Genomic DNA, 16,657 nt, shown 5'->3' with positions numbered 1-16,657 from the left:
TCAAATATAAACCTCAGAAGTGTCAGCAAAACATTCAAATGATGTTTAAGTCATATCTTGTTGGAATTGGGTTATATTATTGTATGGGTAAAGACCAGAGCGGTCTCTGTACCTTTCATCTTTTGACTGTCTTACTCCCTCCTAGGCTTCCATGTGGCTGCAGTAGTGAAGGCAGTATGGTTTGGCGTCGCTTGTGTTCTTGTTAAATTCTGCTCCTTCCTCACTTGCACGGTAGTACTTATTAAAAACATGTGCAATAATCTCATATGACAGACAAACACTTTTGGAATAAAGATTGAAAGTCACAGACTTTGTCCCCCTTGAACTTAAAGATGGCAAGAGTCACACCACAAAGAACTACTGACCCTCCTGACAACAAAAACAACAGTCCAGTATCCCTTCCATCTTTCCTATCTTTTACACTTCAGTGTGCTGTCTTCAACCAATTTTCCTGTTCTCTCTCACAGAACTATATACTCAACCCTAACCAGTTAGGCAACAAGACGATTTGACTGATCCGAGACTGATCTTCTCTATCTAGCAAAAGCTCCTCCTAATGCCCAAGCTAATCCTTTCTGTTTTCAATCTCTTAGATACACTGCCTACAACACTGTGAATGATCAGATTCTTCTATCCACCCTTTTGGATTTGGGCATGTTTGGCTGAGCACACAGCCTATTGGTGTTCCCCAAGGTTCTGTTATAGGCTCTCTTCTCTCTATTCACCTGGTTACTTGGATCAGTTATATCCTCAGGTAGTGTCTCCTAATCTCCCCTACTGACACCCAGGTAGCGACAAGCATTTGTGAATACATCTCTCCACAGCCTGTGGAGCAATGCTTTATGGTAGAGTGGCTAGACGGAAGCCACTCCTGAGGAAATTAAATAGGACATTCTACTCGAATGCATATGTCATGACTGTTCAGGACTGAGGCAAAGAAAAGAGTGAGAATAGAGTGGTACATAAAGAAAACCTGATCAGATGCACAAGACCTCAGACTGGGGCATAGATCTTTTAGCACAACAACCCTAAGCACTAAGCCAAGACAACATTGAAGTTTTTGGAGAGGATTAAAAGAGGATGGGTCTGTCAGAAGTGAGGATTGGGAGGTGTTCACCACTATGTGAAAGACTGTGGGCAAATAGCACAACCATTTAAGAATAACATTTCTCGACGAAAAATTGCAAAGAGTTTGGGGATCCCATCAAATACGGTACTTAATATCATTAAAAGATTCAGAGAATCCGAAGAAATCTCTGTATGCAAGGGACAAGGCTGAAAACGAATATTGGATGGCCGTGACCTTCGGGCCCTCAGACGGCACTGCATGAAAAACAGACATGATTCTGTAGTAGATATCACTGCATGGGCTCAGGAACACTTCTGAAAACCACTGTCTGTGAACACGGTACATCACTCCAAATGTTAAAACACCACCATGCAACGAAAAAACCATATATAAAAAAGATCCAGTACCATCGCTGCCTTCTCTGGGCCTTTTGTTGTAATATGGCGTTTTGTACGTATTACAACAGCATGGCTTCAAAGTAAAAGAGTCTGGGTGCTAAATTGACCTGCCTGCAGTCCAGACCTCTCACTCATTGAAAACATTTGCCACATTATTAAATTACAAATGACAAAGGAGAAAATAAACAAAATAAACAAAATCTCACCAAATAATGTATTCATAATGTAAATCTCTTCCACATTTGATATGCTGTCATTGCTCCGGACATTGTTTGGACCATTGCACCTTTTTCATTCCTTTCCCAAAAAGTTGAAAAGGAAAGTTTTGCAGTGGTCTCTTAATTTTAACCCTTTTTACTCAAAACCTTCCTTTTCAACTTTTCTGGAAAGAAGGAAAAAGGTGCAGTGGTCTCTTAATTTAGGCATTCAATTTGTATATTAAGCTCATATGTAAATACTTTAAAATAGTTATTAACTAATGTTTAATAAATTAGTAATAAACAATTAATGTATCTGTTATTATTGGTTATCATTTAGAGCTAATGTTTAGTCTTTGGTATTTCTTTGGGACAGAAAAGATGCTTCAAGAACAACTAAGCTTGTTTAACTGAATAACTCAGACAGTCCAAAACACACACGCTTACTTAAGTGGGCAAAACTACTATTATTCTTTAACCACTTCTGAAATCCAAGGAACGTTCTATTAACAAAAATGTCACATACGTGTTATAACAAGTGCATTAAAATGTGATTAAACCAGAAAATAACACATTACATTTTTTTGTTTTAGACTTGGCATTGGTGAGCAAATCTCTAAAAGTTTTATAAAAAATCCACACACACAAACTGTTAACCTAGGTGCGTGCATGTTTAAAAACTTTTTTCAATATATTACATAAAAAGAGAAAAACATTAAAATTCCTTTGCGCCCACCCCCTTGTCATGCGATATGGATGTCCCATAAGGTTATTTGTGTTTGTCGGGAACTGAAGTGCTCTGCTGGATAAAAAACATACTGCATATGTTTGGAAATCTGTTTCCCTGGGCGTATGAGTGGAGTGAGCGAGCATGAAGCGGCAGCTTGTGTCTCCTCCAAGAGAGAGGGCAGACACTCTCATCATTAGCTGGGCTGCAATGTGCTCCTTTACCTGCTCCAATCTGCACAGCCAGGCTCCTTACTGACGCCAGACAGATGTTCCCTTCACAAGGTGCAAAGGATGGAGAGGGAGAACGAGAGAACGAGTGCAGCAAAGTGACAGAAGAATTGAAATATTCATCAATATCCAAAATAAGAGTTGAATTGTTTATAATAGCAATGTGTCCTTGCTCTACCACTGGAAAACAAGTTTTCCTTGGTTGTTGATTTTTACGTACAATCTGGGAAAACACGTGACTTCATAATTCCCAAAACAATGTCCAGGAAAACACTTTTTAACATAAATTCTAAACATGCTCTGTTTTAACAAAGGTTATGAATGGTGTCTAAAAAGTTTGAGCTGAAAATCCCTTTGATTTACTTTCTCAAGTGTCATACACAAAAGTATCTTCCTTGGGTCAAACGATTAAAAGCCAGAAATGCCTGCTTGACAACCATGGTACGGTCTAACTAAGATGAGTGCATCAGGGTACTTGACATACTGACTTCTTGAAAAGCACAGCCCGTAGGGAAGAAACATAAACCTATGTATCTGCAGTCAAAGGACATCTTGAGGCACGGAGCACAAAATCCCTAAAGCAGCATACACAAACATAACAGCAGCTGGTCTGACACTATCACAATACTTCACTGTATTCATATGTCCTAGAGCATGAGCAGGGCTCCCCTCTGGGACCTGGTGTAAAATGGATTGATTCTAAAGCATGTATCTCCCTGATGCATGATCATATTTTTGAATATCTGGCCACGGTATGAGCTGTCCACCTGCCCTTCCATGACCCGGAGAAAGGAAGGACACAAGTATGTGATAGCTCCCAATCCGCAGGCTATTAGTCAAGTATGTATGTGAAGAAGAAGCAGTTTTGACTCTATGTGAGATGTAGGGAAACAACAAGGCCAATGCCTGTGCCTGAACAGATTCACATGTGAATTGATAGCCTATTTTTGGCCCAACAGTCACAGTTATACACTGAATGTGCTCAGTTGGCAAAACACATAAACAATGCACATGCTGAAAGCTACTTCAGTGTGGCTGCATTGTGTAAGTAATTCAGTGTAGTAAATTGAGTGTAGTAAGTTTATGATGGAAAATCCATGTTTAATTTGTTAGATTTTTCAGAGGAAAAGGTCAGAATAAAATGTGGAGCAAGCCATTGTCACAGAGTTTTCATTGTCACAGCAACAAAGGGCCTCAGTGAAGACCCAATCCCAAGTATAACCAATATCCTTAAAACCTATCTGAGATAATGCAACAGATGTAAGATGTATGATTCACTACATTACTTATCCAAATCAAAGCCACTCAGATCTACCCAGATTCATAAAGTGTAGGTAGTAATGATGTGTTGTTTACACAGAAACAGCTTTTTTTGGAAGATTCTTTTTGGCGAACATTGGGAACCAAATCGCTTTGGTGAAAGAAGCTATACATTTGGTTCCATAATTTCCTTTTTTTGATGAAACAATGATCCTTTGCAGATAAAATCAAAATGATTTAAAATAAAGATCTCATATCCACACTGCAGAAATCATTAATGTTGGGAGTGCGGAAAAAAGGCCACATTTAATGTGTTCCACGCATATTTATTTGTGTACCACACGCATTTTTCCTGTAGGGTAACATCAGCAAAAAAAGCAGGCAATCTAATAATTTGGATAGGTAAGATCTAATCTATTTGAATGTGCCTTTCATTTGCTAACAGAAGTTTAGATTACTTTTTTGGCTTTAATTGGATATATGCACTATTTTCATTGTTCTGTGGTTATTTTTTGGCTTTAATTGGATATATGCACTATTTTCATTGTGGTTATTTTTAAGTATTCTACAGAAAAAGCCATTTAGGAGTCAAATGAGCCAGCTCTTTCAGGTAAACAAAGCCAGAAGGCTCACCAAAAAGATTTGGAATGGCCATCATTAGTAGTTAGGGCTTCGGGATTCATTTTGAATTGGGGCGAAGATTCTCACTGCGGGAAAGAGAAGTCAGGGAAGCTTTTGAGGAGATTGGAATGTTCTAATTGTATTGACGCCCTTTCTAGGGATGGCATCTCCCAGCAGCATTGACAGCCACCAACAGTAAATGTTTTTATTCTTTTTGGACAAAGTGGCTGCTGTGCCTTTGGGTTGGATGTAAAAAGGATAATTCTCGGGATTGGCAGGTGGTCACACTGAAACAAGACTCTATACAAGCGCAAGTGGTTCACTCACTTTTTTTGGGAACATGTATTAACATATGCAAATAATAGCACACAGTGCTACATGAGACATTTTGTGTGGAGGAATCCATTGGATCATTTTTCTGTTGTAAGGTACGACACAGTTTTAGCCACCTGGCAAAGGCAAATAGATTTGGGCAAAAATCTCTTGGTAATTGAGTAAATGATGCCATCTATCTTAACAAGCTTCCCGGGGCCATTAGAAGTGAAACAGCCCCACAACATCACATATCCACCAACATATTTCACAGCAGAGACCATGACCATCCCTATGTTCAGCATGACCAACCCTATGTTCATGCCAAACCCACCTTAGGTGTTTCTAACCAAAGAGCAGCTGTGAAGTCAATTGTTCAATTACCATTGGATATATATGCTATTGGTGCAATAAAAAAATGGCGTGGTCATAGTTTTGTCTACTCATCATGTATGTGTCAATACTTTACAAAGGCAGAAATGATTGAGTTAGCCTTATTGTCTGAATGGCAAAATGTTTTTAGCATAGCTTTTACTTCCAAGCTTATATTTACCAATATTAAATTCCAATATAGAATGTAATAGTTTAATCATATTTTTATCAGTTAGTTACATATCACTTCATACGCTTGCGGACGGAAATATGAATATCCTATCTACCAGCAGATGAAATCAAAGCATTCAGCCTGCCCCTTTATCTGTAAAAAAAAGGGAGGAGAAATCCCATTACTGTACACAAATGTCACTGCAAGAATGTAAGATGGGCCATCCATAATTTTCAAGTGATAGTTTGAAACATGTTTTTAATAAAACTGCAGTGAGTATGTTTGCATTAACTTTGTTTACAAAGACCGGAGTAAAACAAGTTGATATTTTGTGTTTTAATTTGATATAATGGCTAAACTAAGTTAATGAGACATTTAAAATGATATTTGTCAAGAATGAATAAGTGAATATCATTCATTCATTACATTTTTGTACAATTCAGTTAATTTGAAAAAAAATTATTTCATATGTCATAAATGTCATAAACAAACTGATAGTCACTCCAGAGCTAGTACTAGCTTTCACAGCCTTTGGCTTGTTTTCACAGCTAACCATCCTTTCACGGCCAAGATAATTGCAACAAATGCTTTCACTGGCAAAAGAGTTCACTCTTCAGCAGCAAACTGCTCTAATTCTTTCATATTTGAGGGGTGCCCTTCACCAACTGCTTTTTCAACTTTTGCCATGCGGTTCACTGGCCACTCCAGGGCAGTTAAGCATTCCTTCTCGAATCATTATATAGTATTTATGTATATAAGTAGTGTTTGAAACAAGAGTCCCTTAATTTTTTGGTGAACGCAACCATAGAAAATAGTACAAAGACAACATATCAAATGTTGAAACTGAGACATTTTATTGTTTCTTGAAAAATAAATGCCCATTTTCAATTTGATGACTGCAACATATTTAAAAAAACACTGGAAAAGTTGTGTAATGCTAAAAAACTAAACCAGGTGAGATATCACATAACTAATTTGGTCAATTAGCAACAGGTCAATAACATGATTTGGTATTGAAATATCATTCACCACTATGTGAAAGACTGTGCAGGCAAATAGTGCAACAATTGACGAAAAACATTTCTCAGTGTAAAATTGCAAAGAATTTGGTGTTCACATCATCTCCCGCACAAAATCTCATTAAAAGATTCAGAGAATCCGGAGAAATCTCTGTATGCAAGGGACAAGGCTGAAAGCCAACATTGGATGACCATGATCTTCGGACCCTCAGATGGCACTACATTGAAAACAGACATGATTCTGTAGTGGAAATCACTGTATGGGCTCAGGAACACTTACGAAAAACTTGGTCTGTGAACACATTATGTTGCTGCATCCACAAATGCAAGTTAAAACTCTACCATGCAAAGAAGAAACCATATATAATAAGATCCAGCAACGCCACCTTCCCTGGACCCAAGCTCATTTGAGATTGACTGAGGCGAAGTGGAAAACTGTCCTGTGTTCTGACAAATTAAAATAATTTTTGGGAATCATGGACTAATGAGGAGGGACCTTATGGCTTTTTATCAGCGCACAGTTCAAAAGTCAGCATCTGTAATGGTATGGGGGTGCATTAGTGCAAATGGCATGGGACTTGCATATCTGTGAAAGCACCATCAACAATATATACAGGTTTTGGAGCTACATTTACTGCCATCCAGACAACATCTTTTTCAGGGAAGGCCTTGCTTATTTCAGCAAGACAATGCCAAACCGCATTCTGCACATATTACCACAGTATGGCTCCATAGTAAAAGAGCTTGGGTGCTAAACTGGCTTGTCTGTCCCCCATTGAAAACATGTGCCGCATTATGAAACGAAAAATATGTCAAAGGAGACCCTGAACTGTTGAGCAGCTGAAATCCTATATTAAGCAAGAATGGGAAAAAATGTCACTTTCAAAACTACAGCAATTGATCTCCTCAATTCCCAAACTCTTACAGAGTGATGCAACACAGTGATTAAGATGCCCCTTTCCTAGCTTTTTTAAAAACGTGTTGCTGGAATCAAATTCAAAATGGGCATAAACTTTTCCAAAAACATTTTTCAGTTTCAACATTTCATATGTTGTCTTTGTACTATTTTCAGTCAAATATAGATTTGCTCATCTTTGTATTCTGTTTCTATTTTAATTTTACACAGTATCCCAACTTTTTTGGAAACAGGGTTGAGTTATGAACTAGTTAAACTACAAAAGGACTGGTTAATATTCTTACATAAAAACTAAAAAGATACTGCCAATTTGTCCTGGATTTTTAAACTTAAATCATTAATGAATTCCAATCAATTTAGATAGAACAGCTCATCTTGAAGTGGAAAGTTACATAATAGTTTATATGCTCGTTTGACAGTGTAGGTCACAAGACCTGACAGATATTTTGTGGGCAAGGGGGAGGAAGAAGGGTGGACGTGAAAGTGATAATTTTCTCTAAACTCTGCCAAATGCAGTGGACAGTGACTCAGGAAGTAACAAACTAAATCACTGATCATTGGTAAAATAGAGGAACAGAATGCTTAGGGAAAACAAGCATGATCGATGAGTTGGTTTTTTAAATAGATAGCCAAAACCAAAACAATCTTAATATTCAAAAGGCCAGTCAGGATTGAAATGACACAACATTGTTAGAAATGAGGACCAGCAATCTTTCAGTTATTGGCATAACACTCTTGAACACTTGGCTACCCTGCCAACCTATAAAGCACTGGTTGGCCTATTAGCACAATCAGTGGCGTTTTTATATGTAAAAAATTGGTTGGGCACAAACCATTTCAAAATATTGGATACATACCAGTAAAGCTACAAAACTCACTCTTGTTACTGATGTGTTTATTTAACACATCAACAAACAGTGTGGCTCCACAAAACACTTTTAACGACAGAGCGGCTTGCTTCTACCAGGTGTTGTAGAACACATACTGGAGAGAGAGAGAGAGACCTTCTTGTGTAATTGCTCTCCTTCTCTCTCACACACATGTAAAATGACCACTGTCTCATTTACAAACCTAAATTAGGAATGCAACCAAGCTCAGAACCAAATGTGCCTACAGGGCCATACGCGAACAGCAATGATCTCAACACCACTGAAGGCCACAACGAAGCGGAAAGACGACTTTTTAGGGATACAGATCCATTCTATGACAACCTTAATTGATAAGCATGGACACACTGACACTCATCACCATCTATATCAATCGAAGCACAAAAAGATGTCCAATGCACGGACCAGCACCACAAAGGCAGGATGATAAAATATGCTTTCACTCACCAAGGGTGAGGACTCACTTGAAGAGAAAGGTGGCACAGCAGATCTTCCTCTGGGCAAACTTTTTGATTACTTTGGGAATGAAGTCATGTAGCTGCTGAATCAGCATGCTTTCAATGGACAACATGGCCAATGCGTTGAGTCGTGGCTGTCCCATGGTATTGCGAGTGAAGGTTTTTACCCCTCTTCAAGGTGGAAAAGTTCCTCTCTGACTCGGATGTCGTCATAGGTGTTGTTATGATCATTTTCAGCAGACTGACGATCTCAGCAAAAGCCTCCTCTAGGTTGTTGTCATGGATGGATCTTAACAGAGACAGGGCCGTCTTACCAGTGTGAAGCTCAGTGTGGCGGTACAGAGTGGTCAGCTCAGACTTCAACTTTTCCTCGTTTCCTAGAGGCCATAGTTTCACCGTACAGTCAAGCTCAGATGTAGGGAATAACAGGACAAATTGTGGGAAGAGCGAGCTGTCCACCAGTTTGGCAGCAATCAGGTGGTCACTGCTAATCCCAGATGCATGGAAGCTCAGTTTCTGGCATAAGGAAGAAAAAAAAATCCAGCAGCTGCAGAAAGGCTCGGCCCCAGAGTTTATTTGACAGGCCGTATGCCTCACTTATGGTGGCCTCATCCCATCCTGGTTGTGAGTGTATGTCCTCCATACACAGGAGCAGGGCAGCGTGGTTTTCCCAAACTGAATTGACAATTCTACTTTTCAAGTTCCATCGTACAGCGGGTGGCCTTGGAAGGCGTCTCTGTGTTGCCTCAGCAAGTGCCGCAACACGTTTTGGAGCACCAGAGAAAAAGGTGCAAAAGCAGTTAAATCTGCAAAAAACACCTTCAGGATGCTCATCCTTGCTGAACAAGGTCAGGTTCAGCTGGTGAGCATAGCAGTGAACAAACTGGGCATGTGGGTATGTCTCTTTCATTAGGGTCTGTACCCCTCAGACATTTCCACTCATTACAGCCACACCATCAATAGTCCGAGCGATCACCTTTTCTCCCAGCTTGATGCTATTAGAGGCCGAATCCAGTTTTATCTTTGACTTCCACAAACTCCAAAAACCTCTCTGTCACTGTATTGTCAGGCAACATGTATGGCAACACAACCACCATTTGTAATTTACAGGAGACATCAGTTGTCTCATCTGCCTGTATGACAACAAATTATGTCTTGTCCACTTGCTTGGCTATCCCCTCCCTGTACACTTCATACATACAGTCTAACAGTCCATTTTGTACAGTGCTAGATGTCCCTTTGAAGATGGGCTGAGCATCATAGTGCCTCTGAAGTCTCTAATCACCCTCGAAAATGCATCTGAAAATTCCAGGATTCAGGGAGTCTACCAACTCGTCGTGCCCCTGCAGTGTGGTTTCACATTTTCCACACAGTTTAATACATGTTATGATCTGACTGAGAATGTACCTGTTTTTTTCCACCTGTTTGTTATGCTGCTCAATGGAGCGCCTGTATGCACTGTCAACGAGCGCCTGTGTGCACTGTCAACGAGCGCCTGTATGCACTGTCAACGAGCGCCTGTATGCACTGTCAACGAGCGCCTGTGTGCACTGTCAACGAGCGCCTTTATGCACTGTCAACGAGCGCCTGTATGCACTGTCAACAAGCGCCTGTATGCACTGTCAACGAGCGCCTGTATGCACTGTCAACGAGCGCCTGTATGCACTGTCAACGAGCGCCTGTATGCACTGTCAACGAGCGCCTGTGTGCACTGTCAACGAGCGCCTGTATGCACTGTCAACGAGCGCCTGTATGCACTGTCAACGAGCGCCTGTATGCACTGTCAACGAGCGCCTGTATGCACTGTCAACGAGCGCCTGTATGCACTGTCAACGAGCGCCTGTATGCACTGTCAACGAGCGCCTGTGTGCACTGTCAACGAGCGCCTGTATGCACTGTCAACTTGGGCTGCGACATTTACTCTCCCAATTTCACAGCCTTGTCCAGATGACTCCCGCTGCTCTGTTTTGCAATCCTCTCAGAAAGATGTTTCAAATCTTTGTAACCCGTCCTCGACCAAGTACCATCTCCACCAAATAGCAGACATGGAAAACAGAAGAGTGCATTCTTTTGTATGCTAACCATTAGCCACTTTTTCTTTAAAAAAACACTCCACGTTAAACCCGTGGTTACCTTTACCAGGAGTTTGAGTGATGGCAATATCCCGGGGCTGATGGGAACCAAGTCGCTTTACTTCAAATTTCTCCTCCAAATTAATGGTTTCAAAACGGTGCTCGAATATGAAATCCACTTTTTAAATTTTCTCAAGTTATCTGGTGTATGTGCAGCTAGCAAGCTAGCTAAGACAATCTACCCTCCTCGCTCTTCTTGCCGACTAATGTTGGCGCCAGACAGACAGACAGGCAATCAGGTCTGAAATACGAAATTATGCTGTAGTGGGGCTACCGGCTATCAGCCCCACTTGGCATAAAATGTGTGTGATCTACATTGATCACACTAACATTCTGAGCATGCGTATTAATATTTTCACACGTACAATGTACATTGCATTGTGAGAGAGGTGCTAGCCCCACATTCACGCTTAGCCTATGGCCTACTACTGCGAACTCAAATCGGCAGAACGCAATCTGAAGCAGCAAGGAAGGGACCAATGAACATGAAATAAAATCCTAACACAAATTATATGCAATTTAGGAAGATGCTATATTCATAGATAATAAATGATAGGACGTAATCTTCGAGAAATAAAAATAACCTTATTTTGTTGCAGTTCTTTCTGTTGACAACAGGTGGGGCTGTGCCCTCAGTGCACTAATGGAAAGACGGACACTGTTCAAAGCCTAAACTAAACCAGACACATTTGCTAAGGAGTGGCAGAGCAGCCTAGCATATTATCTAAACATTAATTGAAAAGTTAGTAGATTGAGTTCCCTGTCTCGCAAGATGAAAAATATGTAGTTTTGTACTGTAATAAGCTGTTTTACCTTTTTGTAGTTAATGAATCCATTGTGAAAAGTGATAATGAGAGCATCCTTAATCCCAGAAGTTTTACCATTGAGTCATAGTTGTTTGGTCATAAATAGTAATACAGAATTTATTTTTTAATTGTCTGTCTGACTTTATATTTAATGAAGTTGTGTGTATGCATCACAGAGCTAGGGAGTAGGGTGGCAAGTCAGAAATAATTTCTCACAAAAAAGAACATTTAATCCTTATAAATTTTACAAGAAGACAGATTCAATCTCCCAAAACCATGTGGGAAAATGTGTTATGGTCCGAGACCAAGGTAGAACATTTGGGCACTAATTGCAAAGGTTTGGTGCAAGTCAACATGACTCATCACCCAAAATACACCAAGAAGGTGGTGGCAGCATCATGCTATGGTGCTGCTTCTCTTCATCAGGGACAGGAGTTCTGTTCAGTATGGAGGGGACAATGAAAAGCTACAAATATCAACAAATTGTGGTGCAAACACCTCTGCCCTTTGCCAGAAAACACAACCACAATCAAAAGCACACAACCATTTCAAGGAAGAAATGGCTTGCAAAAAGGAAGATCAATATCCTGGATGGCCCAGTTTGAGATGAGTCCTCAAACCTATAGATAATCGTGGACCAACTTAAGGAGGGCTGGTAACAGCAAATTCCCTTTGCGACTTGAATGAGCTTGAACTGTTCCGCAAAGATTATTGTAATAAAAGTTAATTCTGAACACAGCCACATCCCCAGTTATAAGAGTGTGTGCACACTTATGCAACCAGGTTATTGTGAGTTTTTTATTTTTCCCCCTCAAAGATTTCAGTTTGTTTTTCAATTGAATTGTTCATGTTATAGATCACATTAAAGGTGGAAAAAGGTCTGACATGATTTATCTTTGTCTCATTCTTATACATCACAAGAACCTGGCATTTTAGCAGGGGTGTGTAGACTTTTCACTGTACCTCTGGAAAAACAACATATATTGTTCTTCCATATACCTCATTCATGTAGGCTTATCATTCATATAGGCTATTCTCATAACCTGTAAATTCTTCCAATTCCTTTATCTTTGTTTTCAGTTTTTTCCCACATTTTGGCAGTTTTTATCAAAAGCTGGAACAGAAATGCTTGCTCCATCTATCCATTCGCAAGCATTACTAGCTAATTAAAACCATTGCAGAAAGAGAGTGTCCTATAATTTTACATTCACATCTAAAAAGAATAAACCCTATATGGTGGTCTAAGAGGCTAAGTTTCCCAAATTTACATGAGAAAAAATTGTATTGGACACTCTAATCTTGCAAAAATAAAGCAAATATACCCTTGAGTACCAGCCTACACTAAAGAAAACCTCAAAATTACAATACACTATCTAGTTCATAGCCTATATCTTAATCAGTTTTTGGTGCATGTTGATCTTTATATTCTCTATGGTAAACACAATATATAAATGTTAAACCAAATGTCTATTCATACAGGTGTAAATGGTACAGTGAATTTTTACTTGCAAGCTTAATAACCTGTGCTCTATCAATATCAAACATTTAAAAGATGTGTAAAAAACACAGAAAAAACTACAATATTGCCAATATAAATAGATTAGAGAAGTCAATGAAAGTTAAGAAAGAAGAAATTAATGGACAAGAACAATATCAATAATGATAACAGTTAAACTGATGATAGATTTAAACAGGGTTAATATGTCAGAGCAGCAGAATTAGTTGTCCAATCAGTTGCAACAGCGACATATTTTTTGTATGAGTGTGTGTCGTGTGGGGGTGTGTTTCATTGTGTTGAACATCAAAAATGGGAAGAGATAGTAGGCTATTAAACATTATATTCTGTGTCCATTCTTTATAATCAATGTGTGTGTTGTTGTTGTGTGTGTGTGTGTGTGTGTGTTTCATTGTGTTGGACATCAAAAATGGGAAATGAATTATATTTTGTGTCCATTCTTTATAGTCAATGTGCAAAATGCATGTAAATTAATTTACTGGTTTGTTTTTAACAATATTCTAAAATATATCATGATAAATTAATGAAAACCATCCAATTAATTATGATTCATAATATTAACTGTTGAAGAAATGTTGTCCACTTACATTTTTGCGTCCCCTTCCAACATATAATAACAATAAATTAATAAATTAAAACAGTCACCTTCATTTACATAAGCAGGCTCTTTTCAGATATTCTAATGACTGGCTTCTTAATTATCGCTGCAAAAGAATACAACAACATCTGCATTGATTAAGACTCTGGGAGAGGAGAGAGGGAGGGAGAGGCGCACAATCTGGAAGCCAAGTTAGTCACAGAGAAAACAAGCTGTTGATGACTATTTTGGTAATTGTCCATGATTGATGCAAAACACTGCAAACTGTTTAGGGTATCCTAAATTGCAGTAAGGTTAAGAGGTCAGCCTATCATTCAGCTCATCAAATATACTATAACAAACCCCTTTACCATCTGCTCTAACCAATTCATATCTTTAACAGTTGATACAAAATAAAGTGATTTTGTGATTAAATGAAGTGCCATTTTTACAATACCATTCATCTTTATGTTCTCATTAACCTAATTTGAAATGAAATACTCAAGCTACCCTGAATTGTCAGTACAAACAAGGAAGTAAGTTTACATATTGACTTCTTAATTTGTTTTACTCCTAAAAAACAGATAAAAAAGGAATGCAATTCAAAACAGCCTACATAAAGAAACTACTGCTATGAGGACGAAAAGCAAGGGAACTGTAGGGAGCAATTAGAGATCTGAGACACAGACAATGAGTTATAGAAGAAGTGGCTACCAACACACAGAGGACTAAGTGAAAGAACATACAGTAGGGCTTGTTTACATAACATTACATTTTCTGAGATATATCGAAGAAGACTCAAGACACTAGCTTATTCTGTTGTGTTAACTTTCCGATATCAATAGCTAGAGATGCCCTCTTCCAAGGTAGCGTGTGCCACATTTTTGATAAAGCCCCCCCGCCCCCCCCCCCCCCTCCCCGCAGTTTTGCTAGTGTAAAGAAAATTGTGTCGGAACTGTATCAGGTTTTTGTGCAATGCACACACATATTACAATATTTTCCCGCGATTGACGGCAACAATCCTGCGTGGTACGTCTCGACCATGCTGGTGTAAATTCAAACATTATGGAAATGATTATGCAAACTAAGATGTCTATCCATTTGAAGGGTAAAAACATAGGATCAATATCAAACATAATTGAAACAGTGTTATATCAATTTTCTTCTGTTTCTGAAAAAAGAGGAAATGCAATAAAAACAGACAGTGACAAAAATGTCATCTCAGCCATGTTGTTTCATATGAATGGAGTACATCAACATTTCAAGTAACCCTCTGAAATAGAAGTGGATGTTGGCAAGGGAGCTGGCACAGGATAAAGAGACAGTCTATCAGCACATGTGCTAGCAAGAGGACAACACTGGTCCTGAAATATGGCACCATTAAAGACATTAAAAAACTCAGCTTTTCAAGTTTTACATTCAGTAAACTCAACGCGTTCAGAGAGCCAACAGGTCTTTGCTGTGTTTTTTTCTTCTAATAAGGCTTCAGTGAGAATAGCTAAAACTTCAAAACACTTCTCACAATTGACTGACCTGTCTTGACCAAGGAGTGCCAAGACAAAGTAACTTCAAAAATTAAAATATGTTAGATGGTTCATCAACAGAAAACTGTACCCTTCTTTTTTTCTGATTAATGTGGTCATTAAGCCGGTTTTATTATAAATGTTCTTCTTCAGTGTGCTTATGTTGGTTAACAATGACTTTGTTATATGGTAAACACAGCAAGATCCATATGGCCAGTAATGTGCAATTGTTCAATAATGTATATTGTGTGAAAACACCTTTGGTTAAGCACACTGCGCATGTGAGCACTTTCATGTGACAGAAAAGTATTGGGTAGCTCAGTTGGTAAAGCATTTTGCAAGCAATGCCAGACTTGTTGGTTTGATTCAGTCTGGGAACCAATAGACACAAGTGTGAAAATGTATGCACTCACAACTTACTCTGTGTCATTTTTGATAAGAGCATCTGTTAAATTACTCTCATGTTAACTGAAATATCTTTTCAACATTTAGAAAGAGGACTGATTTAAAGATACACCCTGGGTTGCTAATATGACTACGACTGGGCCATTGTTTTGGTAGCTAGAGAAAGAAATAAAGCCTTAACCAGTAGAGATAATTATAATGGTTAATGGCTTATGTGTTTATAAAATGATTCACACATTTCTATGGGCAGATTTAGGCTTGGCAACTTTGAAAAAAGGTCCACAATCCTCAGAAAATTTGAGTTTTAAAAAATTACTTGACCGATTAAATAATGACTGTTTCAGTTCAGATTAGATGGATAACATTTGCAGTGCTTAACATCAACTGGCTTATTTATCTGACCATTTAATCTGATGGAACTGGCATTGTGTGTCGACTGCAATGTCTTTAAGACATTCAGGTATATTGCCTTACATTATGCAGTGTCCTCCAAAATGATTGCCCCCTTTGATAAAGATGTAGAAATGCATTTTATTTCTTACCTCACACTTCTCCCAAAACAGAATGCAATTGTTCCTCAATATGTTTTTTGATTTTCAGTCATTTTCTACCATGTTATGTTCCATTGTTTCTTGGCTAATGTAATTGCTTTTCACTGTATTCACAATTCTTTGTGTATAATTTATTGTTCTATAATGTTTTATTTATTTACTGTTTAAAAAAAAAAACAGCTCAGATAAATAGCTTTTAAACACATTTTCTCAGGTTGTCTAAAACTTTTGCACAGTACTGTTGGATAATAATATGTGTTTCTTAATGGAAACATGGTGTTAAATCATTACTGTATGGGGGGTCCATGGGAAAATTGTTATTACTTCTTTCTTTTCTATGGATTTTATTTTTTTTACCATGGTTGCTCAAGTTAGCTAAAGTTTGTAATGGCTGTTTATAGACAATCATGTAATCATGGATTACAGCTCATAGACTTCGTTCAAGGTGAAGAATTTTCTAACAACATGTATAAAGAATAATGAATGCACAACAATTATGCCAACATCTC

The sequence above is a fragment of the Esox lucius genome, chromosome 13, assembly GCF_011004845.1.
Source record: "Esox lucius isolate fEsoLuc1 chromosome 13, fEsoLuc1.pri, whole genome shotgun sequence".
In the NCBI taxonomy this organism is placed as follows: domain Eukaryota; kingdom Metazoa; phylum Chordata; class Actinopteri; order Esociformes; family Esocidae; genus Esox; species Esox lucius.
Note: the sequence above shows the minus strand (reverse complement) of the source record.